At 42.8% G+C, this 14,765-nt stretch overlaps 3 non-coding genes across 3 annotated transcripts; all 3 read left to right on the forward strand.

The window, feature by feature from the left end:
- Nucleotides 1-11,892: 11,892 nt before the first annotated feature.
- Nucleotides 11,893-12,201, forward strand: LOC149981508 (signal recognition particle RNA). Its single transcript, XR_016482915.1, has one exon.
- Nucleotides 12,202-13,020: 819 nt separating this feature from the next.
- On the forward strand, nt 13,021-13,319 carry LOC149981509 (signal recognition particle RNA). Its single transcript, XR_016482976.1, has one exon.
- A 931-nt stretch (nt 13,320-14,250) lies between these two features.
- Nucleotides 14,251-14,549, forward strand: LOC149981510 (signal recognition particle RNA). Its single transcript, XR_016482876.1, has one exon.
- Nucleotides 14,550-14,765: the final 216 nt, after the last annotated feature.

The raw sequence follows: 14,765 nt of genomic DNA on the forward strand, positions 1-14,765 counted from the left end.
GAGGCTCTTCAGAGGATTTCATAAAAATAATTAAACCATTTTTAAAACCCTTTTTAGGTAAAACATGACTAAATATAAATCAAATCAAATTTTATTTGTCACATACACATGGTTAGCAGATGTTAATGCGAGTGTAGCGAAATGCTTGTGCTTCTAGTTCCGACAATGCAGTAATAACCAACAAGTAATCTAACTAACAATTCCAAAACTACTGTCTTGTACACAGTGTGAGGGGATAAAGAATATGTACATAAGGATATATGAATGAGTGATGGTACACAGCAGCATAGTCAAGATACAGTAGATGGTATCGAGTACAGTATATACATATGAGATGAGTATGTAAACAAAGTGGCATAGTTAAAGTGGCTAGTGATACATGTATTACATAAGGATACAGTCGATGATATAGAGTACAGTATATACGTATGCATATGAGATGAATAATGTAGGGTAAGTAACATTATATAAGGTAGCATTGTTTAAAGTGGCTAGTGATATATTTACATCATTTCCCATAAATTCCCATTATTAAAGTTGAGTCAGTGTCAGTGTGTTGGCAGCAGCCACTCAATGTTAGTGGTGGCTGTTTAACAGTCTGATGGCCTTGAGATAGAAGCTGTTTTTCAGTCTCTCGGTCCCAGCTTTGATGCACCTGTACTGACCTCGCCTTCTGGATGATAGCGGGGTGAACAGGCAGTGGCTCAGGTGGTTGATGTCCTTGATGATCTTTATGGCCTTCCTGTGACATCGGGTGGTGTAGGTGTCCTGGAGGGCAGGTAGTTTGCCCCCGGTGATGAGTTGTGCAGACCTCACTACCCTCTGGAGAGCCTTACGGTTGAGGGCGGAGCAGTTGCCGTACCAGGCGGTGATACAGCCCGCCAGGATGCTCTCGATTGTGCATCTGTAGAAGTTTGTGAGTGCTTTTGGTGACAAGCCAGATTTCTTCAGCCTCCTGAGGTTGAAGAGGCGCTGCTGCGCCTTCTTCACAATGCTGTCTGTGTGAGTGGACCAATTCAGTTTGTCTGTGATGTGTATGCCGAGGAACTTAAAACTTGCTACCCTCTCCACTACTGTTCCATCGATGTGGATAGGGGGGTGTTCCCTCTGCTGTTTCCTGAAGTCCACAATCATCTCCTTAGTTTTGTTGACGTTGAGTGTGAGGTTATTTTCCTGACACCACACTCCGAGGGCCCTCACCTCCTCCCTGTAGGCCGTCTCGTCGTTGTTGGTAATCAAGCCTACCACTGTTGTGTCGTCCGCAAACTTGATGATTGAGTTGGAGGCGTGCGTGGCCACGCAGTCGTGGGTGAACAGGGAGTACAGGAGAGGGCTCAGAACGCACCCTTGTGGGGCCCCAGTGTTGAGGATCAGCGGGGAGGAGATGTTGTTGCCTACCCTCACCACCTGGGGGCGGCCCGTCAGGAAGTCCAGTACCCAGTTGCACAGGGCGGGGTCGAGACCCAGGGTCTCGAGCTTGATGACGAGCTTGGAGGGTACTATGGTGTTGAATGCTGAGCTGTAGTCAATTAACAGCATTCTCACATAGGTATTCCTCTTGTCCAGATGGGTTAGGGCAGTGTGCAGTGTGGTTGAGATTGCATCGTCTGTGGACCTATTTGGGCGGTAAGCAAATTGGAGTGGGTCTAGGGTGTCAGGTAGGGTGGAGGTGATATGGTCCTTGACTAGTCTCTCAAAGCACTTCATGATGACGGAAGTGAGTGCTACGGGGCGGTAGTCGTTTAGCTCAGTTACCTTAGCTTTCTTGGGAACAGGAACAATGGTGGCCCTCTTGAAGCATGTGGGAACAGCAGACTGGTATAGGGATTGATTGAATATGTCCGTAAACACACCGGCCAGCTGGTCTGCGCATGCTCTGAGGGCGCGGCTGGGGATGCCGTCTGGGCCTGCAGCCTTGCGAGGGTTAACACGTTTAAATGTCTTAATCACCTCGGCTGCAGTGAAGGAGACACCGCATGTTTTCGTTGCAGGCCGTGTCAGTGGCACTGTATTGTCCTCAAAGCGGGCAAAAAAGTTATTTAGTCTGCCTGGGAGCAGGACATCCTGGTCCATGACTGGGCTGGATTTCTTCCTGTAGTCCGTGATTGACTGTAGACCCTGCCACATGCCTCTTGTGTCTGAGCTGTTGAATTGAGATTCTACTTTGTCTCTGTACTGACGCTTAGCTTGTTTGATAGCCTTGCGGAGGGAATAGCTGCACTGTTTGTATTCGGTCATGTTACCAGTCACCTTGCCCTGATTAAAGCAGTGGTTCGCGCTTTCAGTTTCATGTGAATGCTGCCATCAATCCACGGTTTCTGGTTAGGGAATGTTTTAATCGTTGCTATGGGAACGACATCTTCAACGCACGTTCTAATGAACTCGCACACCGAATCAGCGTATTCGTCAATGTTGTTGTCTGACGCAATATGAAACATGTCCCAGTCCACGTGATGGAAGCAGTCTTGGAGTGTGGAGTCAGCTTGGTCGGACCAGCGTTGGACAGACCTCAGCGTGGGAGCCTCTTGTTTTAGTTTCTGTCTGTAGGCAGGGATCAACAAAATGGAGTCGTGGTCAGCTTTTCCGAAAGGGGGGCGGGGCAGGGCCTTATATGCGTTGCGGAAGTTAGAGTAACAATGATCCAAGGTCTTTCCACCCCTGGTTGCGCAATCGATATGCTGATAAAATTTAGGGAGTCTTGTTTTCAGATTAGCCTTGTTAAAATCCCCAGCTACAATGAATGCAGCCTCCGGATAAATGTTTTCCAGTTTGCAAAGAGTCAAATAAAGTTAATTCAGAGCCATCGATGTGTCTGCTTGGGGGGGGAGGGGGGGATATATACGGCTGTGATTATAATCGAAGAGAATTCTCTTGGTAGATAATGCGGTCTACATTTGATTGTGATTGTGAGGAATTCTAAATCAGGTGAACAGGTGAACAGAAGGATTTGAGTTCCTGTATGTTTCTTTCATCACACCATGTCACGTTATTCACGTAACGTTACGTTATATTCACGTAACCAAATAATTTATTAAAAAACACACTGTTTTGCAATGAAGGTCTACAGTAACCTCAATAGAACTCTAGGGTTGCACGAGGGACAGCTAGTTCCCCTCCTCCTCTGTATACATTGACTTCAATACAAAACCTAGGAGGCTCATGGTGCCCTCTTCCATAGACTTCCATAGACTTACACAGTAATTATGACAATTTCCGGAGGATATCCTCCAACCTATCAGAGCTCTTGCAGCATGAACTGACATGTCGTCCATCCAATCAAAGGATCAGAGAATGAATCTAGCATTGAAAACACAAGCTACACTGCAGTGCATGTAATGTGGTGAGTAGTTGACTGAGAGAGAAAGATGTGTTAAACAAATTAATTTGTTCAAAAATGAAGGAAAAGCAAGAGCGAGTTAGCTATATTTTGTTGTATTTATTTTCCTTTTTACTTAGCAAATGCAGCTAGCTAGTTTAGCTTACTCAAACACCCGGCTCAAACAGAGAGGGATGCCATGTTAGCTATCTGGCTATGCAACACTGGAACTCTTCCAAGTCAAGGTAAGCTTTTGGTTTTAGTACTTTATTGTCACCGGGGCCCCCAGGTGTAACTGCTAAACTGCTTGCTGACTCTATACTGTCCTCCATGATTGTAGTGGGTTTACTAACGCGTTAGTTCTAGTATTTATGTTGACTATGATGTTAGCTAATATGGTGACAAGGATGTAGGCTGTGTGTAGCGGTTAGCAGTTATGATATAGAGGTTTGGATTGGTCACAGACTGCTGATGTGTTGTGCACTTAAGTCCACAAGCGAAAGGGAAAAAGTGAGAGGAGGAGAGCACAAGAATGCAAGAAGGAATTATACAATGAGCAAATGATCATGCTGTTTGTACGTGGCAGCTATGAAAGTGAACTGTATTTGCGTGTGAGCAGGGGTGTATTCATTCAACCGATTCTGTTGAAAAACGTTTATTAAATGGAAGCAAACGTAAGGAAACGAGAATAAACATACCGGAATTTGTTCAATAGAAACTCTTGCTTGCAACTGTTAAACTAATGATTATACCCTAGATCAGCTACATGCAGGCAAGAGTGTGCAAGGCGGTATTGAATGTGTCACTGTTTTTTCGCCTTGATTACTCAGATTTCTCTTGACCTACGTGACCTATTTCTCTTTCATTCATAGGCTAGGTTGTAGCAACCTCATGATGGGTATAGGGAAAGTGTTTAGTATGATGTAGTAGCCTAAACCTATCAATGTTCAATTTAGCTGAATAAATGAAATATGAATGACAGTCATCCAATATGCTGTAATAGAAATAAGGCCATGCTCATTAAAAAAATTTTTTTTAAAAAGAGCGTCCTCCCTCATCATAAACGGCACCGACCGCCACTGATGTTGACATACCAAAAACTGCAAACGGTGCATATGGATCTTAATTTGACCAGCTTCTCACAGCAGGAACATAACCCTGCAGCAACAGGACATGTTTGTAGGGGTTGATACATTTTAGTTAGGGCAAATCAAGTCTGACATTTTTAAGTGTAAATTACAAACTTTAAAAGCCTTTTTAAAACTCTAATACACGACAAGTTTGCATTTCCAGCTGCTCAAGACATTACCTGTAACAGAGTGATCAAATTAAGATCCTACACCTGTATTATATTTTATTTATTTAACTAGCCAGTTAATAACAAATTCTTATTTACAGTGCCTTGCGAAAGTATTCGGCCCCCTTGAACTTTGCGACCTTTTGCCACATTTCAGGCTTCAAACATAAAGATATAAAACTATTTTTTTGTGAAGAATCAACAACAAGTGGGACACAATCATGATGTGGAACGACATTTATTGGATATTTCAAACTTTTTTAACAAATCAAAAACTGAAAAATTGGGCGTGCAAAATTATTCAGCCCCCTTAAGTTAATACTTTGTAGCGCCACCTTTTGCTGCGATTACAGCTGTAAGTCGCTTGGGGTATGTCTCTATCAGTTTTGCACATCGAGAGACTGAATTTTTTCCCCATTCCTCCTTGCAAAACAGCTCGAGCTCAGTGAGGTTGGATGGAGAGCATTTGTGAACAGCAGTTTTCTGTTCTTTCCACAGATTCTCGATTGGATTCAGGTCTGGACTTTGACTTGGCCATTCTAACACCTGGATATGTTTATTTTTGAACCATTCCATTGTAGATTTTGCTTTATGTTTTGGATCATTGTCTTGTTGGAAGACAAATCTCCGTCCCAGTCTCAGGTCTTTTGCAGACTCCATCAGGTTTTCTTCCAGAATGGTCCTGTATTTGGCTCCATCCATCTTCCCATCAATTTTAACCATCTTCCCTGTCCCTGCTGAAGAAAAGCAGGCCCAAACCATGATGCTGCCACCACCATGTTTGACAGTGGAGATGGTGTGTTCAGGGTGATGAGCTGTGTTGCTTTTACGGCAAACATAACGTTTTGCATTGTTGCCAAAAAGTTAAATTTTGGTTTCATCTGACCAGAGCACCTTCTTCCACATGTTTGGTGTGTCTCCCAGGTGGCTTGTGGCAAACTTTAAACAACACTTTTTATGGATATCTTTCAGAAATGGCTTTCTTCTTGCCACTCTTCCATAAAGGCCAGATTTGTGCAATATACGACTGATTGTTGTCCTATGGACAGAGTCTCCCACCTCAGCTGTAGATCTCTGCAGTTCATCCAGAGTGATCATGGGCCTCTTGGCTGCATCTCTGATCAGTCTTCTCCTTGTATGAGCTGAAAGTTTAGAGGGACGGCCAGGTCTTGGTAGATTTGCAGTGGTCTGATACTCCTTCCATTTCAATATTATCGCTTGCACAGTGCTCCTTGGGATGTTTAAAGCTTGGGAAATCTTTTTGTATCCAAATCCGGCTTTAAACTTCTTCACAACAGTATCTCGGACCTGCCTGGTGTGTTTCTTGTTCTTCATGATGCTCTCTGCGCTTTTAACGGACCTCTGAGACTATCACAGTGCAGGTGCATTTATACGGAGACTTGATTACACACAGGTGGATTGTTTTTATCATCATTAGTCATTTAGGTCAACATTGGATCATTTAGAGATCCTCACTGAACTTCTGGAGAGAGTTTGCTGCACTGAAAGTAAAGGGGCTGAATAATTTTGCACGCCCAATTTTTCAGTTTTTGATTTGTTAAAAAAGTTTAAAATATCCAATAAATGTCGTTCCACTTCATGATTGTGTCCCACTTGTTGTTGATTCTTCACAAAAAAATACAGTTTTATATCTTTATGTTTGAGGCCTGAAATGTGGCAAAAGGTCGCAAAGTTCAAGGGGGCCGAATACTTTCACAAGGCACTGTACAATGACGGTCTAGGAACAGTGGGTTAACTGCCTTGTTCAGGGGCAGAACAACAGATTTTTACCTTGTCAGCTCAGGGATTCGATCTAGCAATCATTTGGTTACTAGTCCAACACCCTAACTACTAGGCTACCTGCCACCGCTGTATCTTAAATTGCTGGCTACATCAGTTTGTTTGTGGATGAATGATCACAGTAAATGTGATTCAAGAAGTCATCAAGGATAATGCGGCATGATCCTGTCGTGTTGACTAAAAAGAGAACTTGGATTGCACAAGTTGGTTGTTTGAGTTACTGAGAATATGGAATTGTGTGTGTGTGTGTGTGTGCGCGCGCGCCTTGGCCCATGGACCACTTCGTCTAGCCTTTGCTCTGCTAGGTGCTGCTAACTCATCTTTAAAGTGTGTGGTGGTGGTCTATGAGCACACATCTAAAAAGGAAAACAAACCCACATATTGTACACTGATACTTACTTTTGGGTGCAGGATACAGAAAGTATTGAAAGAAAGTCATAAACTGAAAAAATTTAACGTGACATTTTGGGTCCATGAGTTTAATTGACAGTGACAGAGGGAGCTGGGGTCGCCAGGGTTCCTCTCTGGTTCTCTCCCTCTGGCAAAAGAGGGCATAACTGAGGCATACGTCACTGCATCCTCACCAAGGACCTACAGACACAACAAATACACATACACATGTCAGTCACAACCTAGGAAAGGCGTCAAGGTGCATAGGAGGAGTTGCTACGCAGAGTGTAACAGGGAAACCCAAGAGCAGACAGGTGAAGTGACTGGGCTGAAGTAACCAAGGTATTTATTGAAACACAGGGGGAAGATCGAGTGCAGGCCAGGGGAAGCTCAGGCGGGTTGCAGGAAACCAGGTGCTGAGGCGAGAGGGGTTGGGACAGGGTAAGCAGGTCCGGAGGGGAATCCAAGGGAGCAGTGTTGCGGATAAAGGAGAAGGAGCCACAGACAGTTAGAGAGGTCAGAACACTGCTGGGATTCTTCGGCTACTACAGACCAAGATTTCTCCAGGATGGCCAAACCCATATTTGAGCTGCTACAAAGTCCATCAGAAGAAAGAAAAGGGGAAAACTGCCATGTCAACCAGAGGAAAAACCCAGGCCAAAAAGGTTAGCAATGTACAATGACATCCCAAGACACCAGCCCAGTGGATGGCTGCACAGAGATCCATCGTAGCCAAGTTGGTGGACATGCTAACCAATCCACTCATACTAGCATACCCAGACTGTGACTTACCATTTGTGCTACATACTGACGCTTCCAATGACAGTCTAGGGGCTTTCCTTTACCAACATCAGAACGGGAGACTACGTATAATCGAGAATGGGTCTAGAACGCTAACTCCAGAAGAGAAAAAGTACCACCTCCACTCTGGCTAACTTGAGTTTTTAGCACTTAAATTGGTGATCTGTGACAGTTAGAGACTATCTATACTATGCATCCACCTTTACTGTATACACAGACAACAACCCTTTAACCTATGTTCTGAGCACAACTAGACTCAACGCAGTAGGTCACGGTTTGGTCGGGGAGTTGGCCAACTTCCACTTCGACCTGAAAAACAGGCATGGATAAGTGAATGCAGACGCTGACACACCGTCTCGTTATCTTGTCATTCTCCCCAACCACATGCGTGAATACACAATATATGCCACCAGAAGTAATCTCAGCGGTATGGAAAGAAAGCTGGGCAGTGAAAAATGTGGTTGTTCCATGGGTGGCTGCGCTACAAGTCAACTCTAGAGAGGGTGGTGTGTCACCTAAAGGCGTGCCTGCCATCACACCAGAGGATAGGCTGCACAGAACGAGGATGCTGCAATCAGAGAAATCATCTCGCTGAAAAACAAAAGATGGAATCCAAATGAGAAAGAGAAAAAGCTCTTGAGACCAGAAATAAGGAGACTAGTCCATGAGTGGAACAAGCTGGTCATGGAAAATGACATTTTGTACAGACAGGCTGGACAACGAAAGCAAGTTGTACTACCCAGCAAGCTGAAATCAGTGGTGCTGAAAAACTTACATGGCGACATTGGCCACGTCGGAGCAGACAAAGTGATTAATCTAGTCAGGAAAAGATTTTATTGGCCATTCATGCAGCATAACGAAGAAGACTATGTGATCAGACAGTGTATCAAGCAGAAACGTCCCTGTGTTCCAGGGAAAGCACTTATGGGTTCTATCACCACCCTTTGAGCTTCTCTCCGTCGACTACATGAACCTTGAGCCAAGCAAAGGAGGCTATGAATAAATTATTGTACTGGTCGATCATTTAACATGCGTTGCACAGGCCTACCCAACGAAGAACAAGTCAGGAAAACTGCAGCCGAGAAGATATTCCAAGACGTCATTCCTCGGTTTGGCTAACCTAGTAAGCTTCACCACGAGCAAGGGCGAGAGTTTGAGAACAACCTGTTCCAGAGAGACTCCAGCAGCTTGCAGGGATCTCACACTCTCAAACTACCCCATACCATCCACAAGGGAACCGTCTGGAAAGGATGAATAGAACACTCCTGCAGAAGCTCCGTGCTATGCAAGAAGAGAAGATGACAGAGTGGGAAGACCATCTACCAAACATCGTCCATGCCTATAACTGTACAAGGCCTCCTGTATGGCAGAGCCTTCCTATCGACCTACTTTTCAACCTCGAAACAGTGACAAGAACCCAACAGACATTTGCAGATAAGTGGGCAACAAAGATGAAAGATGCATACAAAATTGCTTCTGAGAACAGTCAAAAGTCCTCAGCTTAAGGGAAGAAGTACTACGACAAAGGGGTCAAAGGTGCAACTCTACAGCCGGGTGAGCGAGTCCTTGTGAGGAACCAATCGGAAAGAGGTGGCCCCGGGAAACTCTGTGCTTACTGGGAGAAGACAGTACACAGAGTTGTGGAGCGAATTAGAGAGGATCCAGTGTATAATATCTAGTCAGAGTCTGGAGACAAAGCTCTTTGTGTGCTGCACCGGAATCTCCTGTTACCTGTAAATGACTTGCCAGTGCACCAGGACACTCCAAACAAACAACACTAAGACAAAAACAGAAAACAAACAGTAACAAACAGTTACATGATGACTTATCCAGTTTTACAAGGAGATTACTGGCACGAAGGAACACCACTTGTCTGGACATGCTAGACATTGACTATAGACAGACAAATAGATGCCAGGAGTCATCAAAAAGAGGAGGGGATAGTTTTTAAGTCAATTTGTTTATGTATTTGTCTAAATTCATCTAAATGGTATATTATACATGCTTTAGCGTTAGTATTCCATCAAGTCAATAGATGGCGCTGTTGTACTGTGGTAGTAGGAGAAACAGCATGTTCTGGCCAAGCGCACGCACCATTCTTCAGAATAAAGAAAGTGCCAGAATGTTGCGGTTTTAAACTCGCTACAGACTGAGGCCGGTAAACAGTAGTTATACCCTAATGTTAGCTAGATAGCTAACATTGAACCTAAACTTTGAACCTGACACCTGACAATAGCAATATCAGATCATTATTTTTCATTTAGATTATACTTTACAGATTTCACCAGTATGTTTTTCACATAAATGGAGTAACTTTATCCATAGAATGTCACAACAAAAATGTCTACTTATCAAAAAATGTATACAATATTTAGCAGATACTAAAGGGACCCAATCAGCCCTAAAACAGCTATTTCAACCATTGTCCTCTTAATCTGACTCTCCTCTGTCAGAGTCTCAGCACAGCAAGTTTCTCACTATAAAGTATTGAGCATACAAATATCCATCGCGATTTACAGTCATGGCGGCAGTGCATTCAATTAAGGTAGATAAAATAACCACATATTGCAGTCATTGCAAGTTAAAAAAAAATCCTCATTACAGCAGCTATCTGATAAATCAGTGCTAGTAAGAAAAGACAAGTGATCAGTGCATGTATTAGTTCCTCCTCTGGCAGGAAATGCACATATTAATTGCTCAGCCATTTTGTAGGAAATGGGGAGATTTATTCTCCATTCATGCCCGCAAGCAATCAGAGCACACCAACAATGAATTTAGACTGCCCTAAAAACCAGAAACAGAGTTACCTCTGGTTCGTACAGCCATTCCTATGGGTAAAATTAATGGGTAAAGAATAGGGTTTTGGGATAAAAGACGAAAATTTTGTATGAGATTAGCACAGGTTTAGGAAATCTTATATGTTTGGTCAGTCAGTTAACATGACCTTCATGAATTATGATGCCTTTATGTGCTTTTTTTTATTACATACATGCTTCAAAATTCACAAAAAGGGATGTTGACTGATGAAGATAATCTCATAGAACAAAAATCTTCTACGCCTGTGTTTACCACAGACCACATTTTCTGCGTTTATCCAAAAACCTTACAAAAGCTCCATTCATTTACACATAGCTTTGTCCAACGAACCATGGCGAGGTTAGTGCCTACAAAAAGACACCATTACTATTGCTCTCCATAGAGGCACTTCCAACCTATTACACTTTGATAGCAGGATACCACAGGCGGTGTGGTTTCCATGTGTTTGATAGCATTCCATTCACTCCATTCCAGCCATTATTATGAGCCGTACTCTTCCCTCAGCAGCCTCCTGTGCAGGGTACATATTTGTAAGATTTGTACGTTTTTGGTTAATGGATGTTGATCTTCAGCAACCTCTAATGGCGGCTGTGTGATACAACCTTTACTTTCTAATAAACTAATTCAAATGGTTTTGTTTAATCACTTCACATTGTCCAGGCACCAGCAATGTTGTTGAGTTGCACATCAGTCACATCATGCTCTTTATGGCACTGACCATCATGGTTGCCACAGTCATCGTCTACACAACCAGGAGGAACCATGTGTGTTGTTTTGTTGTCTGTATAGAAGAAGCATCTGGTATTGAGCTTCAGCCTGGTCCTGGACGAATGACCCCTTGCAAACTGTCTATGGACCTTATTGATTGAGTAACAGAGGACATTATACATGATACATGATATACATTTTTTTATTTTTTTTTACAGCTGATGTGAATCTATGATAGCACAGTGTGCTTGAAGATTACTTCATAGTACTTCAATCTCATCTTTTAGTATCTTTTTTTACACACCTTTTTTTTTAGTGCATGCAGTATGGATGCAGACATCAATTAAGCAAAGCATGGTTGACGTGTGAATGACACGTTTGGTATTTATTATATCCATTGTGATGTGCAGGAAGTCAACATATCCATTGGTTTTGTGTATATACATGTTTGTTTGTTTTTTGCCTTCGCAGATTTTAAATTACCAGAAAACTTTTTCTAAGTATTTTTTTTACAACCTAGCCAGCAGTACTGATAGGCCCAGGCTAGACTACTTTTGTCTTCTAGAAACATCATCAAATGACCGTCAGAGATTTTCTGTTATCTACTCTGACTTTCATTGAAAAACGAATCAAATGTAGTTAAAGGTTTTAGTTATTTCCATTGACATTACAAAGGACTGTAGCCTACACCCCTTCTTCGAAATGACGCTACAGACTGGGCTACTTACTCACTTTATTACCTTTATGTCCAGCTGAACATCTCGCCGGGTGCAGTGTCATGTGCCTGTAGTCCAAGTCACTGGGAGGCTGAGGTTGGTGGATCAAGTGAGCTGAGGAGCTCTGGGCTGCAGCACGCTATGTCGAACGGGTGTCCACGCTAAGTTCGTTATCGATATGGTGTTCCTGGGGGAGCCCGGGACCCCTAGGTTGTCTAAGGAGGGGTGAACCGGCCCAGGTATATATTTTTTTAAAACCTATTTTTATCTGCTACACGAATTGTCACTTCGAAATGTTTAGCAGACCATGAAAAGTCGACACTGTTTTGCAGCTTTCCAAAAACAATTACCGTTATACCTTCTGATAATCGAGAATTATACTGACTACTACTGACGAAATGTGTGAATACCGGCAACAAAATGCAGCACGGACCGTTGAGGGAGGAGTAAGTGCTAGCGCGATGCTTAGCATGAAACTGAGGCCAGCTCTCCCATCACCATCGACAGACAGACAGTTCGGATAGGTTCATTTACCTGTGTGAAATGAGCCACAATAATGATTAGCCAAATCATTGGAATTTGAGATTCACCTTCAATTAAGTCCCTTATTGAAGGTGATGCAAACGAATACAAAAAGTGGAATCATGTCATATGTTTGTACTAGATTAAGTTATACAAGGTTGGAATGTTGTTACATAATTTTAAATATAATAATTCATATATTTGACAATAATCAGAAAACAATTGAAATCACACTGTGCATATTTTAGACTGCATAATTGCATTGGGAAAGAGCTCTCAAACTAGGCAAATTACATTCACCATCACTAAAGGCATTTGATATGCATATCTATTGATTTGGTGTTTTGCCTATTTGTTGTGTACAACTTTTGATGATACACCTTTGATGATATATTTAGGCAGATTATATATATTTTACCTGTTTTTGCATGACATCACATTTATTGTGTGTTTCTGCATATGTACCAATATCTTCAAATCAACCTAAACCTACCAAGGGACCAACTGGACATCCAATGACAGTGTATGCACTAGCTTTATAGAAGCAGCACTTCTTAGTTTTTCCCATGCAAAGGCCTTTAGCCTACAACCATCCTTCGTAATTATGTCACACACTCCTACCTCTATCACCTTTACCTGCAGCTGAATATCTCGCCGGGTGCAGTGGCATGTGCCTGTAATCCAAGTCACTGGGAGGCTGAGGTTGGTGGATCAAGTGAGCTGAGGAGCTCTGGGCTGCAGCATGCTATGTCGAACGGGTGTCCACGCTAAGTTCGGTATCGATATGGTGTTCCTAGGGGAGCCTGGGACCACCAGGTTGTCTAAGGAGGGGTGAACCGGCCCAGGTCGGAAACGAAGCAGGTCAAATCCCCCGTGCTGTCCAGTGGTGGGATAATACCTGTGAGTAGATGCTGCAGTGCAGCCTTGGCAAAACATCGAGACCTAATCTTTTCATTTTTTAAAAACCTATTTTTATCTGCTACACAAATTGTCACTTCGAAATGTTTAGCAGACCATGAAAAGTCGACACTGTTTTGCAGCTTTCCAAAAACAATTACGTTATACCTTCTGATAATCGAGAATTATACTGACTACTACTGACGAGATGTGTGGATACCGGTAACAAAATGCAGCACGGACCGTTGAGGGAGGAGTAAGTGCTAGCGCGATGCCTAGCATGAAACTGAGGCCAGCTCTCCCATCACCATCGACAGACAGACAGTTCGGATAGGTTCATTTACTTGTGTGAAATGAGCCACAATAATGATTAGCCAAATCATTGGAATTTGAGATTCACCTTCAATTAAGTCCCTTATTGAAGGTGATGCAAACGAATACAAAAAGTGGAATCATGTCATATGTTTGTACTAGATTAAGTTATACAAGGTTGGAATGTTGTTACATAATTTCAAATATAATAATTCATATATTTGACAATAATCAGAAAACAATTGAAATCACACTGTGCATATTTTAGACTGCATAATTGCATTGGGAAAGAGCTCTCAAACTAGGCAAATTACATTCACCATCACTAAAGGCATTTGATATGCATATCTATTGATTTGGTGTTTTCCCTATTTGTTGTGTACAACTTTTGATGATACACCTTTGATGATATATTTAGGCAGATTATATATATTTTACCTGTTTTTGCATGACATCACATTTCTTGTGTGTTTCTGCATATGTACCAATATCTTCAAATCAAACCAAAACCTACCAAGGGACCAACTGGACATCCAATGACAGTGTATGCACTAGCTTTATAGAAGCAGCACTTCTTAGTTTTTCCCATGCAAAGGCCTTTAGCCTACAACCATCCTTCGTAATTATGTCACACACTCCTACCTCTATCACCTTTACCTGCAGCTGAATATCTCGCCGGGTGCAGTGGCATGTGCCTGTAATCCAAGTCACTGGGAGGCTGAGGTTGGTGGATCAAGTGAGCTGAGGAGCTCTGGGCTGCAGCACGCTATGTCGAACGGGTGTCCATGCTAAGTTCGGTATCGATATGGTGTTCCTAGGGGAGCCTGGGACCACCAGGTTGTCTAAGGAGGGGTGAACCGGTCCAGGTCGGAAACGAAGCAGGTCAAATCCCCCGTGCTGTCCAGTGGTGGGATAATACCTGTGAGTAGATGCTGCAGTGCAGCCTTGGCAAAACATCGAGACCTAATCTTTTCATTTTTTAAAAACCTATTTTTATCTGCTACACAAATTGTCACTTCGAAATGTTTAGCAGACCATGAAAAGTCGACACTGTTTTGCAGCTTTCCAAAAACAATTACCGTTATACCTTCTGATAATCGAGAATTATACTGACTACTACTGACGAGATGTGTGAATACCGGCAACAAAATGCAGCACGGACCGTTGAGGGAGGAGTAAGTGCTAGCGC

The sequence above is a fragment of the Oncorhynchus mykiss genome, chromosome 8 (genome assembly GCF_057628025.1).
Source record: "Oncorhynchus mykiss isolate SJ-2025 chromosome 8, ASM5762802v1, whole genome shotgun sequence".
NCBI classification, from domain to species: Eukaryota; Metazoa; Chordata; class Actinopteri; order Salmoniformes; family Salmonidae; genus Oncorhynchus; species Oncorhynchus mykiss.